The 20,866-nt window shown below is 55.5% G+C and overlaps 1 long non-coding RNA gene across 1 annotated transcript in view; it reads left to right on the plus strand.

Annotated features, from left to right (window-relative positions):
- The first annotated feature begins 770 nt into the window (after positions 1–770).
- The window catches only part of LOC140595345 (uncharacterized), a 51,275-nt gene continuing 31,179 nt past the window's right edge, over positions 771–20,866 (plus strand). The window contains exon 1 of the long non-coding RNA XR_011996882.1: positions 771–1,138. This is a non-coding gene — a long non-coding RNA (uncharacterized lncRNA). The remainder of the gene's footprint in view (positions 1,139–20,866) is intronic.

The following is a 20,866-nucleotide window of genomic DNA, read 5'->3' on the forward strand; positions in this document are numbered from 1 at the left end:
GAGGGGGTCTCCTCGATTAGGCTGCACCCTAGAGAGATGGGACTGAAGAGGAAGCCGGAGTAGCCGGGAGGAAGAAGCTGGGTGGGGCAGGAAAGACCTCCGGCAGCGGCAGCTCCAATTTCAAGAGAATGGGCAATCGGGCCTGCTCGGAGTTCGGGGCAGTGGGGAAGGTGGGGGTGGTTATTGGGAGGCTCAGGGGGCCAAGGGGGCACTAAACTTAGGGCTGTCTTGCCTGCTTACTTCGCTGGTTGCAGGTAGGTCCAGCATGGCCCCCCCGCCCCCCGCCGCAGGAAAAGCCTCAGGGGTCCTCCTGGGAGACCCGACCTAGCACCTCCCTGGGGACCGGCCCCCGGCCTCTGTCCACGTCCAAGCACAGTGGTTGCATCTGAAACTGGCGGCTCTGTGCAGGGGCCTTTCCGGGCGGCCACTGGAGGAGCCTGCCCCCACCCTCCCTGCGCCCCCTCTCTCTGAAGCCGGGCTCCCGGAGCAGTGGGAGGGACATGGGGAACCCTAGACGCAGGGAAGTCAGGTGAGGGGGAAGGGTCGGGTCTCCCACCGGGACCTCCCGGGAGCTGCCTGGCGGGGAGGGAGACGGTCCCCCCTCCTGGGGGCGCTCCCTCCGCGCGGATCCGGCGCCGAACGAGGGAGGGGCGCCGCCCCCCCAGGGGTTTCCTGCGTCTGGGCCGCCCCGGCGCGGGCGAGGCCGGCCCCTCTCGGCGGGGGAGGGGCGCGATCGGGGCGCGGGGGCGCGGGGGGGCGCGGGCGGGGGCCGGGGCTCCCGGGCTGCGGGGTCCGGGCCCGGTGGCCGCCTGCGGCGCGGCGCGGCGCTCCTGCCCGGCGGGCGCTGCATTCTCCGAGTCTCCACCAGAGGCTGCGGGAGGAAGGAAGGGATCCGTCCCTTGCACACTTCCCCCCTAGTCAGACACGCACACTCCCTCGCTCCCGCTCGCTCACTCCCTCGCTCCCTCGCTCTCTCGCTCACACACACGCGCGCACACGCCGCCGCGGCTCCCCCTCTCGCGCCCGCTCTCCCTCCGGCTCCTCCGGGCGGCCGCCGGGCTCCGGACTCGCCCGCCCGCCCGCCGCACGCAGCGTCCCGAGGCGGCAGGACCGGGGCAGCCCCGGGCCGCTCCCCGAGGTAAGGGCGCAGGGGTGCCGCGGGAGGGGCGGCCGGATCGCCGCCCGGGGAGGCTGGCGGGCCGGGAGGGAGCCCCCTGGCCGGCGGGAGCGGCCCGGCAGGCGGCGCAGGGGGCGAGCCTCCCCGCCGCAGGGGGAGCCCGGGTGCCCGCGCCCGGCCCCCGCGCGCCCCCTCCTCTCGGCGGGGCGGGCGGGAGGGAGTTTCCCACGTCCAAACTTTCCCCGGCGCGGAGCCGAGCCGCCTGTCGGCCCGGAGCCCGCGGCCCCCCGCTCCCACCCCCGCCCCGCCCGCCGCGCGCCCGGAGCCGCCGGGACCCCCGCGGGCAGCAGGGGTCGGCGCGGGGGGCCGAGCGCGCGCGTCCGGAGGGGCTGGGGCGGGGGCGCGCGGTCCCCCGGGGCCGGGCCCCAGGCGCTGCCCGCGCCCCCACCCCCTGCGGCCGGGGCTCGGCTGCCGGGCCCCTCCCAGAGGCGGGGTCCGGGGCCGGGAATACCGCACGGCGCGAGCGCGAGCGCGCGGTGTGTGTGTGCGAGGTCGTGCCGCGTCCGGGGCACCCGGAGGCCGACCCGAGGCGCGGCGACACGCACGGCTGCGGCCACCCCGTGGGGCGGGGCGAGCCGGCCCCCCCGCGCGACCCCGCTGCCCTCGGGCCGTCGGACCGGCCGGCGGACCCGCGCTGCCCTCTTCCTCCCTGGGACCCGGCTCGGGGAACGCGCCCCCCTCCTCGGGACACGGATCCGGCCCGACGGCCTCACGTCCAAACGGAGCGCCACTGGGGACTGACCCCCGGGGGCCGGGGCGCTGAAGGGCAGTTGGGGATTTTGTGGGCGCGCTCGATGCCCGGCCACCGGCGATCGGCGCGGCCCGGACCCGAGACTTGACCTCCCCTCGGCCTCCTCTCTGGCACCGTCAGGCCCCTGCCCCAGCCGGGGGCGGCTGGAGACTCCAGGCCGGCCGGGCTGCGACCCGAGGAGCTAACCCGGAGTCCCCCGAGGTCTCCCCGGCTGCAGGGCACCCCCTGGTGGCGGGCAAGGACGCCGCCGTTGAAGCCGCCCGAAGGCTTCCTACCCTCGCGCTGCTGGGAGGGTTCCTGCTTCCCAGTCGGCCCTCCCAGCCCTTTAGGCCTGGCCGGAGGTTGCGCGTGGCAACTCCGTTCTCTTTGGGTCTGATTCCAGCTCTGTCTGGGTCCCTGGGGCTGGCCAAGCTGCACAGGACAGGCCGAGGCCCATTCGAAGGCTCAGCCTGCTGCCAGCCCTCCCGTCGGCCCCTCCAGCCGGGTTCTGGATCTTAGCCGCTTCCCCCTCTAGTCAGTGCTCCTGCCCATATCAGCATGACCATGGCCTTGGAACCCATAGGCTTCCCACTAACCATCGTGCCCCTCCGCTCCTCATTAGTGCTTGTCTGTGAGTGCCCCCAATCCTACTTACTCCTATTCTACAGCCCTATTTAGAATTTGGCCTCTAACACCTACACTGACATCCTTTGGTCCTTGCTCATCTATGACCATATCTCTTCCACTCATCTTCCATCCTGCGTGCCCCAGTTTCTCTCTGTAGCAGTCACCTGTTCCCTAACCCCCTGCCTGCGCCAGCTACTCTCCACTCCACCCCTACTCCTCTTTCTTTTCCGGGTGTCTGGGACGCTCCTCTTCCACTCCTCCTGGCAGGGAAGGCCACTGTCAACATTTGAGCACTGCTTCCTGAGGGTGTCTGTGTGCCCTTCTGGGACCATCTCTGCCAGCGCCTCCGGGGAATGTACTTTGCAAAGCCAACCAGGTCTCTCTCAGCCAAGGGGCAGCTAAAGGGCCCTCTTAGCTGACTCCTGGAGAAGAGAAACCCCTTCTGCCATCACAGTGTGATCCTGCCATCACACTGCGGTTAGGCTGGGAACTTCTTGCTTCCTCATTCTTTGTGACTGTGAGCACCCCCCACCCTGGGCTCTCCTCTTTCCCATTTTAAGGTCTGGCAAACAGAGGCCTGGGTCACACAGTAAGCTCCAATTGGAGCCAGAGTGGGTACCCAGGAGCCTTGACTTCCAGGCCTCACCAGCTCTCATATGTTGGGCAGGTCTGCAGGGCTGGGGTGGGCTGGAGTGCGGGGGAAGTGGGGCAGTTTCTTGCCTTTGAATTGCAAGCAGAACAAGAAGATATCTTGCTTAAAAGCAAGAGGTAAAAAAAAAAAAAAAAAAAGCAAGAGGTATTTAAGTTAGACCCGCAGTGCTCCTGGGCCAGTACCCAGGAAAAGCTGTCAGAGTGCCTTTGGTGGAGAAGCCTAAGGAACAGACATGGAGGACACAGCCCAGCCCCTAAAGATGTGTGTGGCCCTGTGCCAGTCACAGCCTTTCTATAAAGTGTGTGATCTCAAGCGTTTCTGGTGGTCTGGAATAATTGTGCCTAGAGGCAGGACTTCCAATCCCCTAGCCACTTCTTTGCTTTTCCAGAAGCCTCTGCAGGAGCACTGGAATTGCAAAGCTGTCAGAGGGGGGTGGGCAGGGACCCCAGGAGGGCCTATGTCCTCCCAGTAAGCAAAGTTTGGAGCAGCCACTTTATTTAGGAGTCAGCCAATTAAATTTCCTGTCCTCTCTCTGTTCTTTTTTCCCCCCTTTTTTTTTCTTCCATCAGGAAGCTCCATTCGGAAATGCAGCCTCAGGTATTCTGAGAGAGAGAATGATTCCTGTTTATATAACTCGGGCAGCAGCCGGCTCTCTCAGCTCGGCCTGGGAGGGGGTGGGGGCTGAGGATGGAGTCAGGCGCTTCTTGGGGGAAGAGGAGACCCTAAGGAGGTTGTTTGAGCTGGGGGCTTCCCCATCCTGCCTGGGAATTGGCCCAAAGAGGGCGCTAGGGGTCAGGGACGAGCCTGGAAATCCACTCCCATCAGGCTGAAAGAAGACCCAGGCCTCAGGCCAGACGGGAGAGAGAAGCCTTGTGCTCCCAGTGAGGGTGGGCATACCCTCCACCTCCCCGGAGGCCTCAGAGCGCCCTTAAGATGGAGCTCTTGAGTAGAGGCCTCTGCTTCCTGGAACCTTGTGTTTTGATAAAAGCCTCTCTAAAGAAGGCCTTGTGTGGTTTGTTGTTATTTTTCACTGTCCAGACAGTCTCCTGCCTCAACTTTTTCATCAGGGCAGTGGGTATAATCAGACTTTGTCTTTTCTCCTATGGAGGAGGCAAGAACTAACAAGAAGCTTGTCTGTAGAATGGTCCAAGCTCTACATATCTGCCAGAAGGAAGGTTTTCTCATTGAGGATGGTGCAGAGTGGCTGCTGGGAAATGGATACAGGACAGAGTGGTTGGAGGTACAGCTGTCATGTACAGTTGGGCAGGTTGCTGAGTGTCCGAAGGCACTCAAAGCAGGAGGAGAAAAGAGGCTGAAATCCATCGTAAGCTCTACTCAACAAATCAGGGGCTGTAAAGGCAGACTGTGTCCTCCTGGAGAAAGGAACATTTTCCCTAATTTGCAAGGCAGTCTTCATGTACTAACCAGCCATGGGGCTGTAAGGCTACAGGCCTCGCAAGGAAGTTGCCTTTTTTTAATGCCCACTAAGGTGGCCCAGCTGGAGGTTAAGCGCGGCTCACTCCTCTCACACTCAGTGCTCACGGTTCTCCCACGGTGGGGACACACCTTTCTCAATGTGTGAGTCTGGGTCGGAACATTTGCAGGGCAGGGACCTGGGCAAATTCCTTTACCCGCTCTGTTCCTTTCATGCCTGGCCAGCAGGCCCCTTCGTGCCATCACAATGGGGTTAGGCTGGGAACTTCTTGTTTCCTCATCAGACTCACAAGCCTTCGTCATCCATTGGCTACCAGCTCCCTCTGTGTGTATATAAATAACTGACTGAGAACATGGCCTTGGGAATCAGGCCAGCCTGGATTGGTGACTTTCTGGCTGTGTGACTTCAGGTAAATTACTTTGCCTCTCTGAGCCTGTTCCTTCCCTGTGAAATGGAAGGGGGGGGGAAACAATGCCTGTCTCATTGGGTTGTGTGAAGAGTAAATGTGCAGGAGTATGTCTGGTGCCTAGTGTAGTGCCTGGCACACAGCATTCTCCAGATGAAGCAGTATTGTCACTATCATCCCTCCATTTGTATCCCTTGGTTCCCATGGGGCCTACCGGTGATGTTCCTCTGGTTTTGTGTGTGACTTTGGCCGCCTGCACCCCTGCGGGAGAGTGCAGTTCTGTCAAAATCACCAGGATCTGTCTCTGACCTCAGGATCCTTTAAGGGACTGCCTGGTCCTTTCGTGCAGCTGAGGTATCCGGATGGGGGCTAGATTCCCATAGATCCGTTGCACCCCGGTCTCTCCCTTCTCTCCCCTTCGGTCCGTCCCATGATCCTTGCTCTGACTCAGACCTCACTGACTTTGCCTAAACCGCGGTGGCAGCCTCCTCCCTGGCCTCCCCGCCTCTGATCTGCAATCCCTGCTGCAGCCAGAGCGATCTTTCTCTAACGCAGGTGGGATCGTGTCACTTGTTTGATTAAAACCCTTCCATGGCTCCCCATCGCCTACTGAATTAAGTCCAGCCTCTGCACCGTGACATTCAAGGTCCTTGTAATCCGTCTGCATCCTCCTTTATCTCCCACTGTGCCTCCAATCCGACACCACTCCCGCTTTCAGCCACACCTGCCCTTCTACCTGGACGCCCTTCCCTTGAAGATCTTTCAAAGCATTAAAAACCCAACTCAAACAGGACCTATTCTTTGCATCTACTTACCCGGCTGCCTGTCTGCCGTCCATCCATTCATTATCCAGTTAAAAATATATATTTGCACATACATGCTAGGTGTTTACTGTGTGCTAAGCATTGTACTAAAGCCTAGAGCTACAATGGTGAGCAAGGAGACAGGATCCCAGCTAACAGGAGCCCAGTGATACCAGAAGGGAGACTGATAAACAATTCCCAGAAGCCACCATAAGAGCCAGTTGTGGCTCCCGGGGGTTGGGGGGGGGTGAACAGCTGATGCTTCCAGGAGGAAGCGGTGTTTAAGCAAGGACCTGCCTGTGTGTTAGCAGCTATCTAGGCAATGAAGGCCTGGAGAGAGGATGGAGGCAGGGAAAGTGGGCTGTGGGGCCAAGAGATGAGAGGTACCAAGGCCCAGAGGTGAGGGGGATAGCGGAAGAATGGCAAGTTCAGTTGCTAAAGAGGAACAGAGTTTTGGGTGCAGGTGTGGGAGTTACAGGAGATGAGACCATCAAGGTGGACAGCAGCCCGGTCCTCTGGGTATTGGAAACTACAGGGGAGACTGGACTTCATCTGGGAGCAGTGGGTGCACTGGCGGGTTTTCAGCAGGGGAGTGGCCCAACGGGCTTTGCCTTCGCCCTTCGGAAGCCTCGCCCTGCGGTTGGGCTGGGCCTGGGGAGCACAGCAGAGCCTGCAAGGGCTGGTGGAGTAGAATGGGCAGGGCTTGGAGACTTCCTGGATGTTAGGGAGCCGGGGAGCCCTTGTTTTGGATTTGAGAGGCTGTGTGGGTCCTGGGAGGAGGGGCTTTCAAGAAGAGGCAGAGGCCACGCAGCTGGGATGCTCAGTGGGGATCCCGATGGACACTGGTGCGGAAAAGACAGCGCCCATCCTGGGAGCTCTAGGCCGGGTGTAGATCTTTATTTTTTTATTTTATTTTTTTCGGGTGTAGATCTTTAAACCCACAGGATGGATGAGATCACACAGGATAGGTCCATAGAATGACAAGAACCTCGAGGGACCCTCACATTTCAAGGGCAGGTGCACCCCGGGAAGCCTTTCTGACCCATCCGGGCACGCGTGACTGCCATCTATACTGAGCCCCGTAGCAATTCCTTTAGATTTTCTTTTGCTCCCTCCTTTGTATTACCCACTAGATCTGTGGTTCTTGACCAGGGGCAATTTTGCCTCCTACGGGACATTTGGTAATGTCTAGAGACATTTCTGTTTGTCACAGCTGGATAGGAGGCTTCGACTAGCATCTAGTGGGTGGAGACCAGGGATGCTGCTAAACGTCCTGCAACACACAGGACAGCCCCCGCAGCAAAGAATTGTGCAGCCAAAAATGTTGAGGTTGAAAAACCCAGCCTTAGATGAAAAGATCCTGAAGGTGGGCACTGGGCTTTTCCATTTGGGTCTACCAAGCGTCTAGCACGGTTTATGGCACAAGGCAAGCACTCCCTACCCTCACTGATTTAAATGGGGGCTTGGGGAGGGGGGCCTCTGGCCACACAGCATGGCAGTCTGCAATACTTAAAGCCCAATCCTACCCTGGGATGCTCGCTCGTTCCCTCCCCAGCAGGCTGCACCGGCCCAAGATTCAGGCACTTGTAGAAGAGGGAAGGATAGGCCAATGGAGAAAGCCTGCCAAAAAGCTGCAGAAGACCCCAGAGGTTGAGGACCCGCTGCTGTGAAGGGTTTTCTTTCCTTGTCTTGTTAACTTCTGTCATTTCTTTACCATCCAAGTAAATATATGTTCTTTAAAAAAAAAAACACAACAGGCAAGTTCACAGATAAACAAAATGAGAAAACATGACAACCTACTGATAGGAGCATGGACTCTGGAATCAGAGGAAGCCAAGTTTAAATCCTGACTCGGCCACTTACTAGCTGAGTGAGCCTCTGTTGCTTCATCTGTAAAATGGCTTTAATAAACCTACCTCACAGGACTGCAGGGAAGAGTAGAAGAGGTGATAAGACAAAGACTCAGTGCAATGCGGGGCTGCTAGTTGTCAGTACAGAGTGACTACATATGCATGTGTCAACTCTGTGTGTGTGTGTGTGTCTTTTTATATAAGAAAGCATTTTTAATTAGCCATAATCCCACCACCACTTGGCTAACATTTCAGTGCATATCCTCCTTGACATATATAGATTTTTAAAAAATAAAAATGGCATCTTGCTTTACACATATGCCTTTGTAACCTGCTTTTTTCACTCTATAATATATTGTGAATGTCTTGCCATTTCGATAAATATACATCTACATCATCATTTTTTAAGAGCTGCATGGTTCTCCATTGTGTGGCTGGCCCATAATTCATTTAACCAGCCCCCACTGTTGGACACTTGGGTTGTTTCCAACACTTTGCCATTACAAACAATTCTGCGATGAACATCCTTGTACACACATCTTCACGTTCTTGTCCAGTGATTTCCTTGGGGACCACTTGGACATTTTTGGCAGAAGGCATGTGGCCCTGACCAGATTCCACAAGTAGAAGTCCTTGGGCCTGGTGAGGAGAGAGTTGGGGATCCTCGGGGAAGGGAGAGGATGCTGGATGGCAGTGAGAGACTGGACTTCTCCGTGAGCAAAGAAAGAGGTGCTCCACCCTACCTCTCTGTTGTTGCTGTGGTGCTTGCAGTGTAGGGAATGGGGGGTGGAGAGGTGGACTCTGTGTGTGTGTGTGTGTGTGTGTGTGTGTGTATGTGTGTGTGTGTGATGGGCAGAGTGACAGACACCAGGCAGGCAGAGAACATGAGGTGGATGGGCCCAGGCAGGCTGATGGATGGGGAGCCGAGGCAGATGGATCCAGGTCAGTGGGCAGACAGGATGATGGGCAGTGATGAGCTGGACAGATTCAGGTGACCACGTGGAGGACTGTAGCCTCCCAGTGGGGCCCACGGGAACCCGGGGCTGCAGTGGCGTATTCAGGGAAAACAGGGGAGTTCAGGGACATGTAGCCAGGCCCTGAGGCCAAGAGGCTCTCAGGGCTTCTATCTTCTGTCAGCCAAGCAGCTGTATTTAGGATTATACATTTGAGAGGTGAAAGGGCCTTTAGGAGTGGATGGGCCCAACCCCATTAGGTAGATTGGAAATGAGGCCCAGAGGAAATGGGGACTTGCCCAGGGTCCTACAGTGTCGCAGTGGCAGACTGAGTCCTTGCCCCCTCATTTCATCTACCATCATTTTCATTTTTTTCACATGAGCCCTCACCTGGGCTTGCAGGGCTGGGGACTAGGGCAGCAGGGGAGAAGATGACAGTGGGGAGAGGGACTGGGAAGTCAGAGTGCCCCCATCATGAATGTCTGTCCAACCCCCTGCCAGAGTTCCCTGTGTATCACACTGCTGTGCCCTGGTGGGAGCACCTACCCAGGAGTGGGACCGCCCCATCCCATCCTTCCTCTGCCACGTACTAGTGGCCTGACCTTAGAAAAATTGACCAACCATGGGCCTCAGTTTCCTCATCTGTACCTACCTCTTAGGTTCATTAAGAGCACCGAATGAATTACTGGAAGTAAAGCCCTTAGAATAGTGCCTAGCGCATAGTGAGCGCTCTATATCCATTAACTACTAATATGATGCTATTTTAACTTTTTTTCTCCCTTTGAATTCTGTATGGGTTTGTGTGCACCTGCATGCTCAGAAGCAGGCTGTATCTCCTTGAGGGCAAAGATTGTATCTTTCTCATCCTGCATCCTCCCCCTCCCTCATTAGGGGCCCTTAAACCAGTTGAGCACATAGTAGATGCTCCACAAATGTGTCTTGATGAAGTGGCTGGTTTCATTGTATCTGGTTGAAGGGATTGGGGAAGGTTTCATTGGGGAGGCAGCACTTGAGCTGTGTGTTGAAGTCTAAGATGGCATCACCACAGGTGGAGGTGGCAGGGAGGGTACTCCACGTGGTAGTGACAGCATGAGCAAAGGAGGGGAAGCTTGGTGAATGTTCGGGTCACAGCCAGGCTACATAATACAGAGGACATAAGGGAGAGGGATGAGAGGGGGCCCAAAAGGGGAGGTCCAGCTGAATTCGGAAGTGTGGAGCTCCAGGCAGTGGGAGTCATTGAAGTTTGTTGACTGGAGTTGAGCTGTAGAAGATCATGCCGATGGTATTGTCTCAGGGTCAGCTTGAAGGAACGAGAAAGGAAGTGCAGGGCACAGGCTGCTGAAGTTGTCCAGGAGATAAGTTGGGGGCTTAAATGAGGTCACAGAGAACTAGGGCCAACGGGAAAAGGAAATAGGACCCAACCAGATCTGCTTGGTTGTGGGAGATGACAGAGAAGTGAAATATGACTAGGTCTCAGGCCTGGGTGTCTGAGAGAACTGGGACTCCTTAATCAAGTTAAGGAGTCTATACTTGGGAGATATGGGGAAAAGTTGAGATGCCAACTGAGATTATTCATCCATCCAACATCCTGTCTAAGCCATCCTTTCTTCCATTTATCCATCCCATTCTTCCTTCCACCCACCCATCTGTCCATCCATCCATCCATCCATCCACCCACCTGTTTATCCATCCATCCATCCATCCACCTGTTTATCCATCCATCCATCCATCCTTCCACTCACCTGCCATCCATCCATCCATCCATCCAACCATCATCCTTTTGCCCACCCACCTCCATTTAAACATCCATCTGTCCATAGGTCATCCACCTCCACCCTGCATCTATCTACCTGTCATCCACCGCCACTACTAACACTTGTCTTTGTTATTCATCCATCAATCCACCAAGTCATTCATCCATCCAAGATATGCTTCTTGTGAGCCTCCAGTATGCCAGGCTGGTAAAACCCTGCCACAAGCACTTGGAGATTCCTGGTAATAAATATAGTAATCAGAAAGGCCAATGGAGGGACTGGGATTCGTTTACCTAAAGGAGAGAAATTTGAGAGGAGACTTTACATCTCTGAAGCTATGACAGATGCCCTGATAAAAGGTGGCCTGCAGATCAGCTGTATTCTATTCCTAGAACAGAACAGAGGAAATTGGCGGCACTTGCAGCTGGAGGGATTAAAGTTAGCTTGGAGGGAGAACTACCTTACTGATCATTGCTGGTGTCTGAAGTGCCTACTGATAATGTGCAGGGGCTGCAGCACGGTACGAAATCCATATGGGTGAGTTAGAGGGAATAGGTGCCAGCTGGGCATTTAGGGCATAGTGAAGAAGGACTCAGGGCTCAACCTGGTGGGTGTGTGGAGAAGCAGAGGACCAAGGTGAGGGGGCTTTTGGGGAAGGGGCCTGTATGGGCCAAGGAGACAATTGGAGCTAGGATGAGCCCGGATAGAATAGGGTACTTAGCTGTTGGGTTGGGAGGAAAGAGTTGCACTTAATTCCCCAAACACCACTCAGAAGGGCGGGTGTGTGGGGGGGGAAGGACTCAGCCTCCTCTCCTGGCCCCCAGCCCTTCCTATGCTAACATTTCTCTTGGGGGCCAGATTCTCTTACGCAGTCCCGATACCTCCCAGTGCCTCTGCTCCATTGATTTAGCCCTAGGTCCTCTCGCTGAACCCATGTCATCTCTTCTGAGTGTCGGTCCCAGTCCCAGGGGACCCCCGTCACTGTCCTCACAAATCCCAGGGCCCCCTGCTGAGCCCCTGGCCGGAATTCCCTCCTCCAGTGTCCCCATCTTTTCTCTGAGCCGCATCTCCTTGTGGAGACTCTCTCCTCCCAAATTGCCAGCAGAGCTCATGCTCCCCTTTACAACCCCACGCCCCACCTGGAGCCCCCAATCCTCTCCCTGAGCACCGTGCCCTCCTGAAGACCCAAGTCCCTCTCTGAGCACCCCGCCACTTAACTTAGCTGCTGGCCCCTGTTCCTAACAAGATTCTGGCTCTTTTTTGAACCCTCATCTTCTTCCTGAGCCCTGTTTCCTCAGGGGGCCCTCCGCCCCCTTTGCAGAGCCCTGGTGCCACCCCCATCCCAGGACCCAGACCTCCTTTCAGGCACTGCCAGTGGCACGTAGTGACTCCTGCTCTGAAGTCACCCCTGGGGCTCTACACCAACCCCGTCAGCCGTCAAGACCCTCCCACAGCCTCCTCGGTACCCTGGGGGGCTTTGGGGAGGGAGGGGCTCGTAGGACCCCCAGTGGGCTGGACTGGGGTGGGGGCGGAGACCAGCAGCTTTGGCAGCCAGGCTCTGCTTGTGGGCCCAGAGAATCTGGAGACTCGCAGCGACTCACTCTCACAGCTTCTGGGTTAGGAAAACAATCACAAATTAGAGAAAATGCTCTGGGAAATTGCTCTGCTGCGCGAGAGGGAGGCCGCCTCGGGAGGGAGGCAAAGAGGCTCCTAAGCCAGCAATGGCTCCCTGTGGCCTCACCCATCCACTCCAAACCATCTGCTTGGCATTTGAGGCCCCATCCCATCATCCGACATGGTCACCCGCCGAGCCCTGACACACCTGCTCCAGCTAAGCCACAGCTCCAAGGTCCCAATCCCACCTGCGGGCCTTTGTTCACCTGGGCCGAGCTCTGCCTTCTCTCCAGTCTGAATGCCCCCTTCCAGCCCTTCACGAGCCCTTGTCCCTTGTCTCTCTGATAGTCCCTCGAGGACAGGAACTATCACTTGCACTAGAGGCAGACAGAGCTGGGCACCAGTCCTCACCTGATACACATTAGCTGGGTGCCTTTGAGCAAGTCTCTTTTGATGTTCTGAGCCTCGGTTTCTTCATCTATAAAATGGGGAGAGTGAGACCTCCCTTGCCGGACTGTGATGGGAGTCTGTGAGGTCACAGGTACTGCTTACAGTGGGTACCAAGGTAATGAAGGTGCCCTGAATCCAGCGCCTGTCAGGTCAGATCTTTGGGCCAGCATTTAGCTATGAATGTCCACGTATCAACATCCCTAATCGTCTGCTCGGACTCAGCTGCCTTCCATTCCCCTACTGAGAAGATACAAAAAGAGGGCTCATGAGCTTCAGGACTGCCAAGTGGGGTGGGGGGGGGGGAGGTTCCTGATAGAAGACGAAGCAGTAAAAAAAAAAAAAAAAAAAAAGACGAAGCAGTAAATGTTGAACAGTTACGAGACTTCTGGCCATTGGGCAAGACTCAAGGTCAGGCCATCTTCAATCAGGAGGAATTAGGACGGTAGCTGAGAGCATGGATTCTCAAACCAGACTGTCTGGGTTTGGGTCCCTTCACTGCCCACCCTAGCGGCCAGACCTTGCACGAGTGACTTAACCTCCTCAGGTTCCCCATCTGGAAAATGGGGACAGTAATCACAGTACCTGCTTCACAGGATTCTGGTGAAGAGTAAATGAACTAGTATTTGTACAACACTTACAACACTGCCGGGCATCTCAGTAAGGCCTATAACGCGATTCGTTTAATAAAAATGATGCAGGGGATGCAGGGACATAGGAGTGGGCAGCAGGGGAGCTTAAGCCAGATAGGAAATGGGCTTTCAGACTTCAGTTTTTGCAGAGCTAGAGCCCAGCCAGCTGCCTGTCAGATTGGGCTCTCTTTCTGAGTAAGGAGAGCATGGGCTGTTCTCGAAGGAGCAAGGCTTTTTCTGGAGACCACTCAGGTGCCTCATTTGGAGCAGCATGGGCCCAGGGACACTGCACACAGAGGCAGGCTCTGCAGAGGGCAGCAGGGAATGGGGCTGAGGCCCTTGGCTGTACCTCTGAGCCCCCCTAGAATTCACCTGCCCTTTCTTCTGGCCTGATGCTGGTTCCTGACCGGACTACCCTTGTCAGTGAAACGTGAGGCCCACTGCTGTCTCTCCTTGATGAAGGGAGACCAAGACACTCTGCCAGCAGCTCTCAGAGAAGCTCCCCCTGCTGCCTCCGCTGTCTGGCTGAGCCAGGACTGGAGGGGTGTCCTAGAGCCCCCTCCTCCATTATAGCCCAGTCCAGAGCATCTGCTCTGGGCCAGGCCTGTGCTGGGCTCTGAGGGGGCGGGGGGCCACCATGGGCCACCATGGGCCAAACCCAGTCCTCATCCTTGAGGAATTTGGGAGAAGCAGCCAACTCCTGGGCTTCCTCTTCTTGGCCTCAGTTTCCTTATTGAACTTTTTCCTTTTTGCAGAGTGGTCTCCTCTCTTTCCATCCTTCTTCCAAGGCTCCTCCCCAAGCAGAGGAGGGAAGGGCCCCGTGGAGGAGAGAGAGTTTGTACAACTGGGGGCATGGCTGGAACTTCTGATTGGCTGGCCAGGCCCATTCTTTTTCCCTAGTTGCCATGGCAGCCATTTCCTGGGGTTGTCAGTGATGAAACTCATAATATTGTTTTCAAATAATCCGTGTAATTGAAATAACAATTGAGCTGTTAACTCGTCTCTCACACCCGGGCTAGGACACAGCCGCCTCTCCTACACCCTCCTCCCCAGTCCAGGAAGCTCCTGCCCCTCCCCACCTCTTCGCTGAGGCTTCAGCCCCTTCCCAGGGAAGGAGGAAAGAGGAGGTCGCTTCCCCCTGGAACCCTAGAAACTCAGGCCCCCAGCGCTGAACTGGAACCCAGACATCAGAAACACACTCCCTTTGTCCCCACCCCCACCCCCACCCAGGGACAGACGAGGTAGGGACTGTGACCAGGGTCACACAGGAAGGAAGCAGCCAAATCAGGACACGAAGTTCTGTTTTTCAGCGGAAGTTGGCCTTGATTGATGGGTGGCTTTGAGGGACTGGCATAAAACCACAGAGCTGTCCCTTCTAAGGACTTGATCTGGTATGAACATCCTTACCCCATTTTCCAGGTGAACAAACTGAGCCCTGCGAAGTTAAGCTTAATACAGGTGTTCTAGTAACTTCTCAGAAAATACCTATTGAATGGATGGATCCCAAAGGGCACCTGCCATGTCTCTCCCTCTGTCAGCCCCTGCTCCCCCCCAACCAGGAACAGACACATGCTTTCTTCAGTCAGAGAACTTCCTGGAAGAGGGTGTTGAGGCAATCTGGGGACAAGTGTCTTAGAGGAAGAGGAGGAGAGATTCCTGGAGGAGAGAAGGGAGGGAGGGAATTACTGCCCCCACCCCCCCATCCTCCCTCCCCACCCCCACCCCCCACCCCCACCCCCAGCTTAGGTCTGACGCTGTGTCCTCAGAGCATAAATGTGAAGAATGCAGGTCCCTGCCTCGTCCTCAGCCTGGAATGGACCAAAAAGTAGAAGCAAAGCTTTTTCTAGGATCACTGTGCACACACGGGATACAGGTCTGCACAGCCAGCTCCCTGTCGCAGCAGCTCCACTGAGGATAAAAGCATTTTTTAAATAGCGTCTGGTCGCTGTCCAAGGCCCTTGCTGGGTCCGCAGACTGTGGGGGTGGCGGGGGCGGCAGGCACTTGCTGGGAGTGGGGGTGGGGGCAGTCTTCTGAACGTGAGACTGGGTGACAGCAAGAGGTTGGCTTCCTTCCCTGGATTCTAGTGTTGGAACCGCGAAGGGTCTTGGCAACCATCTACTCCTGCCATTCATTCATTCTTATTTATTCAACATTTAGTGAGCACCTACTCTGTGCCAGGCACTGTGTGGGCCATGAGGATATAAGGATTAGGGACACCCAGTCTCTATTTTCAAGGACTCTTTCATTCTAGAAGGGAATACACACACACACTCACACACACTCGCATGCACGCACCCCTAACAGCTGCCAGTGCCCCAGAGGGTTAGCAGGGGGTAAGTACTAAGGAGGTAGCACTCTGCTTGCAAAAATAAGAAAGATCTCTTGGAGCAAATGACTTGGGCTCAGTCTTTTTTTTTTTTTTTAAGTCTTTATTTGTTTATTTGAGAGAACATGCACGAACGGGAGGGAGGGGCAGGGGGAGAAGCAGGCTCCCCATGGAGCAGGGAGCCCGACTTGGGGGCTCAATCCCACGACTCCAGGATCATGACCTGACCCCAAGGCAGACCCTTCACTGACTGAGCCACCCAGGCACCCCTCAGTCTTGAAGGATGAGTAGGGGTTCTCCAGGTGGATAGTGGGGTGAACAGTATTTCAGCGGAGACAGCATAAGCAAAGGCAAGGAAGTATTCACAGTTGGGAGAAGTTCTGTTGGCTCAACTCTTGGCTGCCTTTGAGGAAACTGGATTCTGAAGAGGGGCAGTGACTTGCCCCAAGGGCCACCTTGCTTTGGGGCACAGCAAAGACTAAAACACAGCATACTTTACTTTGTCAGAAAACCCAAACATCAGAGCTAGGTGGGGCTTTGAAAGACTAGTTCAAACTTCCCATTTTTCAGATGGGGAAACAGGCATCAGGGATGTCCCAGAGTAAGGATGTGACCAAGCTGGGACGTGAAAGCTGGTCTATCTGATATCAAAGGCGGAGCAATCTTTCCCGAACCAAAGCTGGAAGCATGGCAAGTGCCATCTCAGTTCAGCTAGATGGCAGAGGGCTCGGACAAGGACAGGCTGCCCCCGTGGGACGTGTGCAAGAGGCAAGACAGGCAGCCTGTGCCGGCTTCCGTCCCACTGTTGGCACCAACACTTGCACAGGAGGAGCGGGAGTCCAGCAGGAGAGCTTGGCTGCAAGACCTTTCTCTTGGCTGAGTGGACCTGAGCCTGCTTGCAGTCCTGCCCCTGATTCTCTGAGTGACCTTGCATAAGACATCACCCCTCTCCAGGTCTTCAGTTTCCATGCTCATCTGTGTCAGAGGAGGATCCTCCTTGCCTACTCCCTGGGGCAGTTGTCCTTAATAGTAGTGGTGGGGGTGGGGTGGGGTTGGAGGGGAACCCCGGGGGACATTTGGCAGTGTCTGGACACAGTTTGGGTTGTCATAGCTGAGGGACAAGGATGCTACTGGCATCTAGTGGGTAGAAGCCAGGGATGCCGCTGAGCATCCTAGAAAGTGCAGGACAGACCTCACCACAGAGAATTATCCAGTCCAAAATGTCAGTACTGCCGAGGTGGAGAAGCCCTGCAGCTTGAGCCTTGTTCGTGAATATCAGATGAGGCCACGAGAGAGGGCACTGAGGGCTGTGCAGGGCTGCACCCCAAGCTGTAACGCAGAGAAGCAGAAGTGGCCTTGATGTCAGGCAGACCTGGCTGTGTTGAGAGGTACTTAACCTCTCCAGAGCTTCACCAAGGGCTTCATCACTGGAACAGGGGCAGTGATAATGGTACCTATCCCAGGAGGCAGTTGAGAGGGTGCAATGAGGTCACATATGCAGATGGCAGAGGAAGACAGCAACGCAGCAAGTCAGGGGGCCCCTCACCCCTAGCCCCTCCACTGCAACACAAGCCCTGAGCCTCTGAGCACAAACTCCAGAGCCAGCCCTGCCACTCAGAGCTGTGGGATCTTAGGCACCGTCACCTCTCTGTGCTTCAACTTCTCATCTGTGCAATGGGGATTACAGCAGTAGCTACCATACAGCCTCGGAGGGCAGATGAAAAGCGAATTAACAGACAGAAGGCGCTTCGAGTGGCACAGAGGAAGCGCTATGCAGTGTCAGCCACCATTGCACCTATTTCTGTTGTTGCTGTTACACGGGTTCTGTCTGGAACAAGGAAGGCGCTGGTATGAGCTGCAGGACCCGGCTGAGGGCCTGTGCCACCCTGCCTGGCTGCAGACCCCCCTCCCAACAGCTCCCACCTTGCTTGTGCATGATTTCCAGGATCCTGTCTCCACCCCCAGAGCTGGGCAGAGCTGAGAGAAGCTGCATCCACGGGGAGGGGCACATGTGGGCACCTGTACCTCCCTCTGAACTCAGGCCCATCACACCAGCCGTCAGCCTGAACACTCACACCTGAGCCTTGGCTCCTGCCCTGCCCCGCCCCCCAACCGCCGCCCACTACCCCCCATTCAGAGCCTGGCCAGCCCTTCAGAGAACAGACAAACTCTCTCAACAGGCTTCCTCTGCTTCAGCACTATTGACATGTGGGGCTGGATTGTCCTTTGTTGCAGGGACAACTCTGTGCATTGCAGGATATTTAACAGCATCCCTGGTCTCCACTCGTCAAATACCAATAGCTCCCTTCCTCCTCCAGTCGCAAAAATGAGTGCAGGCATTGCCAAGTGTCCCCCGGGGTGGCCAGATCACCCCTGGTGGAAAACCACTGTTCTAGAGCTTTGCCATAAAATAAGAGTTCTGTCTTATAGTGTCCTGGCAGAGAAAACTTCTAATACCTAATGAATGTCCTCAATTTGGGTCCCTGATGCCACCTTCAGCTTTATCCCATTTTCTGACCAAACTTCCAATCCTTGACCCATTCCCCAAACCAGCTGGTGACAAGCAGCAGCTCTAACTCCCATATTCTCAGCCCTACCCAGAATCCTTGAATCTTAACCTCAAATCTAAAACTTCAACTTGTTCCCAACCTCAAACCTTAACTCAGATCCTAATCCTAAACCTTTGACCTGTTTCAAAACTTGAGATTCCTAAACCTCAAACAGAATTCTCAATCCAAAAGTTAACCTCAATAGGAAACCCGCACTTCCAGATCCTTCTAGAACCAGCTCCTAATCTGGTCCCTGTCCCTCTGGCACCTAGAGGGTCTCTGGCTCAAGCTTCTAGCCTCCTCTCTCCAAAGTAGCCCTAGGTCCTGGGGGAGAGGCAGGATGGGCTACAGGAATAAGAGGCTCCAGGAGGCAACTCTGCCTGTCTCACAATGCCTCCCTTAAAGCACCCCAGGCAACCCATCTGGAAATTCTATTATTTATCCATTGGTTTATTCAGACATTCAATGGGCACCCACTCTGGGCAGGCTCTGCCTTGGACACCAGAAAAAACATGGCAAAATTTTTTTTGCTGCCTACTGTTTACTGGGGGAAACAGAGAAGTAGACAAGCAAGTAGACAGATAGTTAAAAGCAATGATTCCAGCATCATTGGAGAAATAGCCACTGAGCACCTGTGCTATGCCAAGCACTGTCCTAAGCACTGGTGATACAGCACTGAGCACAAAAGGCCAAGCCTCTACACATAGAGCTCTTGAAGGGCAAGGAGGCAGAGCAGATATAAGGAAAGTGTAAAATACCAAATAGCATTAAGTTCTTGGTGGAGGAAAGCAGGGTGAGGGGATGGGAAAGACAAGGGATGGAAGAGCTGTTCTATCTCAGGGTGTCAGGGAAAGCCTCACAGGACTCAGCCAACTGAGCCGACCTTTGAAGGAAGGCGGAGAGAGAGCCAGGCAGATATCAGGAGCAAGGGTGTTCCAGGTAAGAGGACCAGCAGGTGCAAAGGCCCTGAGGTGGGAACATGCCTGCTATATTCAGAGAACAGCCAGCTCCGGTGTGGCCGGAGTAGGGGGCAGGGATGGTAGGAGGGAGTTAGAGAAGCCACAAGAGGCCCAATCATGTCAGATCTTATGGACCATTTTACTCTGAGTAAGACAAGAAGTCGAATTTAAGAGGAGGAGTGTTATGATCTGATTTATGTGATGACACCATGACCGAGAACAGTCTGTAAGGGGCCAAGGCAGAAGCAGGCAGACCAGGGAAGTGGCAGTCGCACAACTCAGGTGAGAGATAGGTGATGGTGGCTTGGACCAGGCTGTTAACAGTGAAGGTGATGAGAATGGCCAGATTCTGGATCTATTTTGAGGGAGAGCTGGCGGGATTTGCTGATGGATTGGATGCTGGGTGTGAGATGGTGTGAAGTCAGGAAGGACTCCCAGGCTTTTGGCAGAGGCAGCCAGAATAATGGAGTTGCCAGATACCGAAAAGGGGGAAGCTGGACAAGGAGCCGTTTGGAATTTATTTTATCTCATTACTATTTGTGTGTATGTCGGGGGTAGAAATTTTGGACTCCATGAGTTTGAAGTGCATCCGGCAGGTGGAGGTAGGAGTGGGCTTGCGGGGAGCGACCGCGGTTGGACCCACTCTCTCGGAAGCCAACAGCAGACTGATGGCCTTTCAAGGCATGGGGTTGCCTGCAGTCCCCTTGGGAGCGGGTGTGGACAGAAAAGAGGAGTGACCCAACGCCTCAGCTCTGCAACCCTCCAACATATGGAGAGAGACCAGGTGGAGGTGGTCAAGGTGAAGGAGCCCCGAGGTCAGTGCAGCGCAGGGAGCTGGGAGCACTGTGTGAGGTACCTTACCTTGGCTGTCTTTGTCACACTTTTTTTTTTTTTAAGATTTTATTTATTTATTCATGAGAGACAGAGAGAAAGAGGCAGAGACACAGGCAGAGGGAGAAGCAGGCTCATGCAGGGAGCCCGACGTGGAACTTGATCCCGGGTCTCCAGGATCAGACCTTGGGCCGAAGGCGGTGCTAAACCGCTGAGCCACCCGGGCTGCCCTGTCACACTTCTTCATGAAGTTGTGCGCTCGTACAGAGAAGGGAGAGGCCGAATCTGGGATAGCCAGGGAAGGCTTCTTGTATTGGAAGTGAGGTCAGGACCCAGCTGTGAGTGATTAATTAAAAATCCCCCATTGGGAAACGTCTGGGTGGCTCAGTTGGTTGAGTGTCTGCCTCCAGGTCAGTTTGGGACCCCATGACCCCAGTGTCCTGGGATGGAGCCCGGTGGCTGGTGGTGGGCTCCCTGCTCGGTGGGGAGCCTGCTTCTCCTTCTCCCTCTGCCCCTTACCCTGTTTGTACTCACTCTTTCTCTAATGAATTAAAAAAAAAAAAAAATCCCGCATCAGACATGACTGGGAAAGCGCATTCCAGGGAGAAGGAACAGCATGTGCAAAAGCAGAGGCCTACAGCCACCAGGACGTGCAAACTGAGCTCGTGGTCCCTGACCCTCCAAACTTGCTCTCTTTGTGCCCCCACATCAACAATGGGCCGCCTTGGAGGCCTCCCTGACAGGTGCCTTCTCACGGTGTCCTGGGGATTCAGCCTCATGTATGTCTCCAGGGGCAGCTTCCCCTCTCTCACACTCACTGCCCCCACCCTGGTCCGGGCTACCATGATCACTCATTTGGACAGTGGCCTCTTCTCCTGTCTCCCTGTTTCCTTCTTGGCCACCCCAGAGGGGCCCTCACTGGGTGAGGTGGGGGGCAGCCCGAACAGCATCCTGGTTGAGTTTGAAAACAGACAAAGGTTCATGCCAGTCTTCTGCTTCAGGAGCTTTTCATCACTTATCATTGCTCTCAGGACAAAACATAAAGTGTACCTCGGCCCAAGAGGTCCTACGTGCTGTGACCCCCCCCACCCCCGCCCGCCAACCTACTTCTCCTGACCCA

The sequence above is a fragment of the Vulpes vulpes genome, chromosome 14 (assembly GCF_048418805.1).
Source record: "Vulpes vulpes isolate BD-2025 chromosome 14, VulVul3, whole genome shotgun sequence".
NCBI lineage: Eukaryota > Metazoa > Chordata > Mammalia > Carnivora > Canidae > Vulpes > Vulpes vulpes.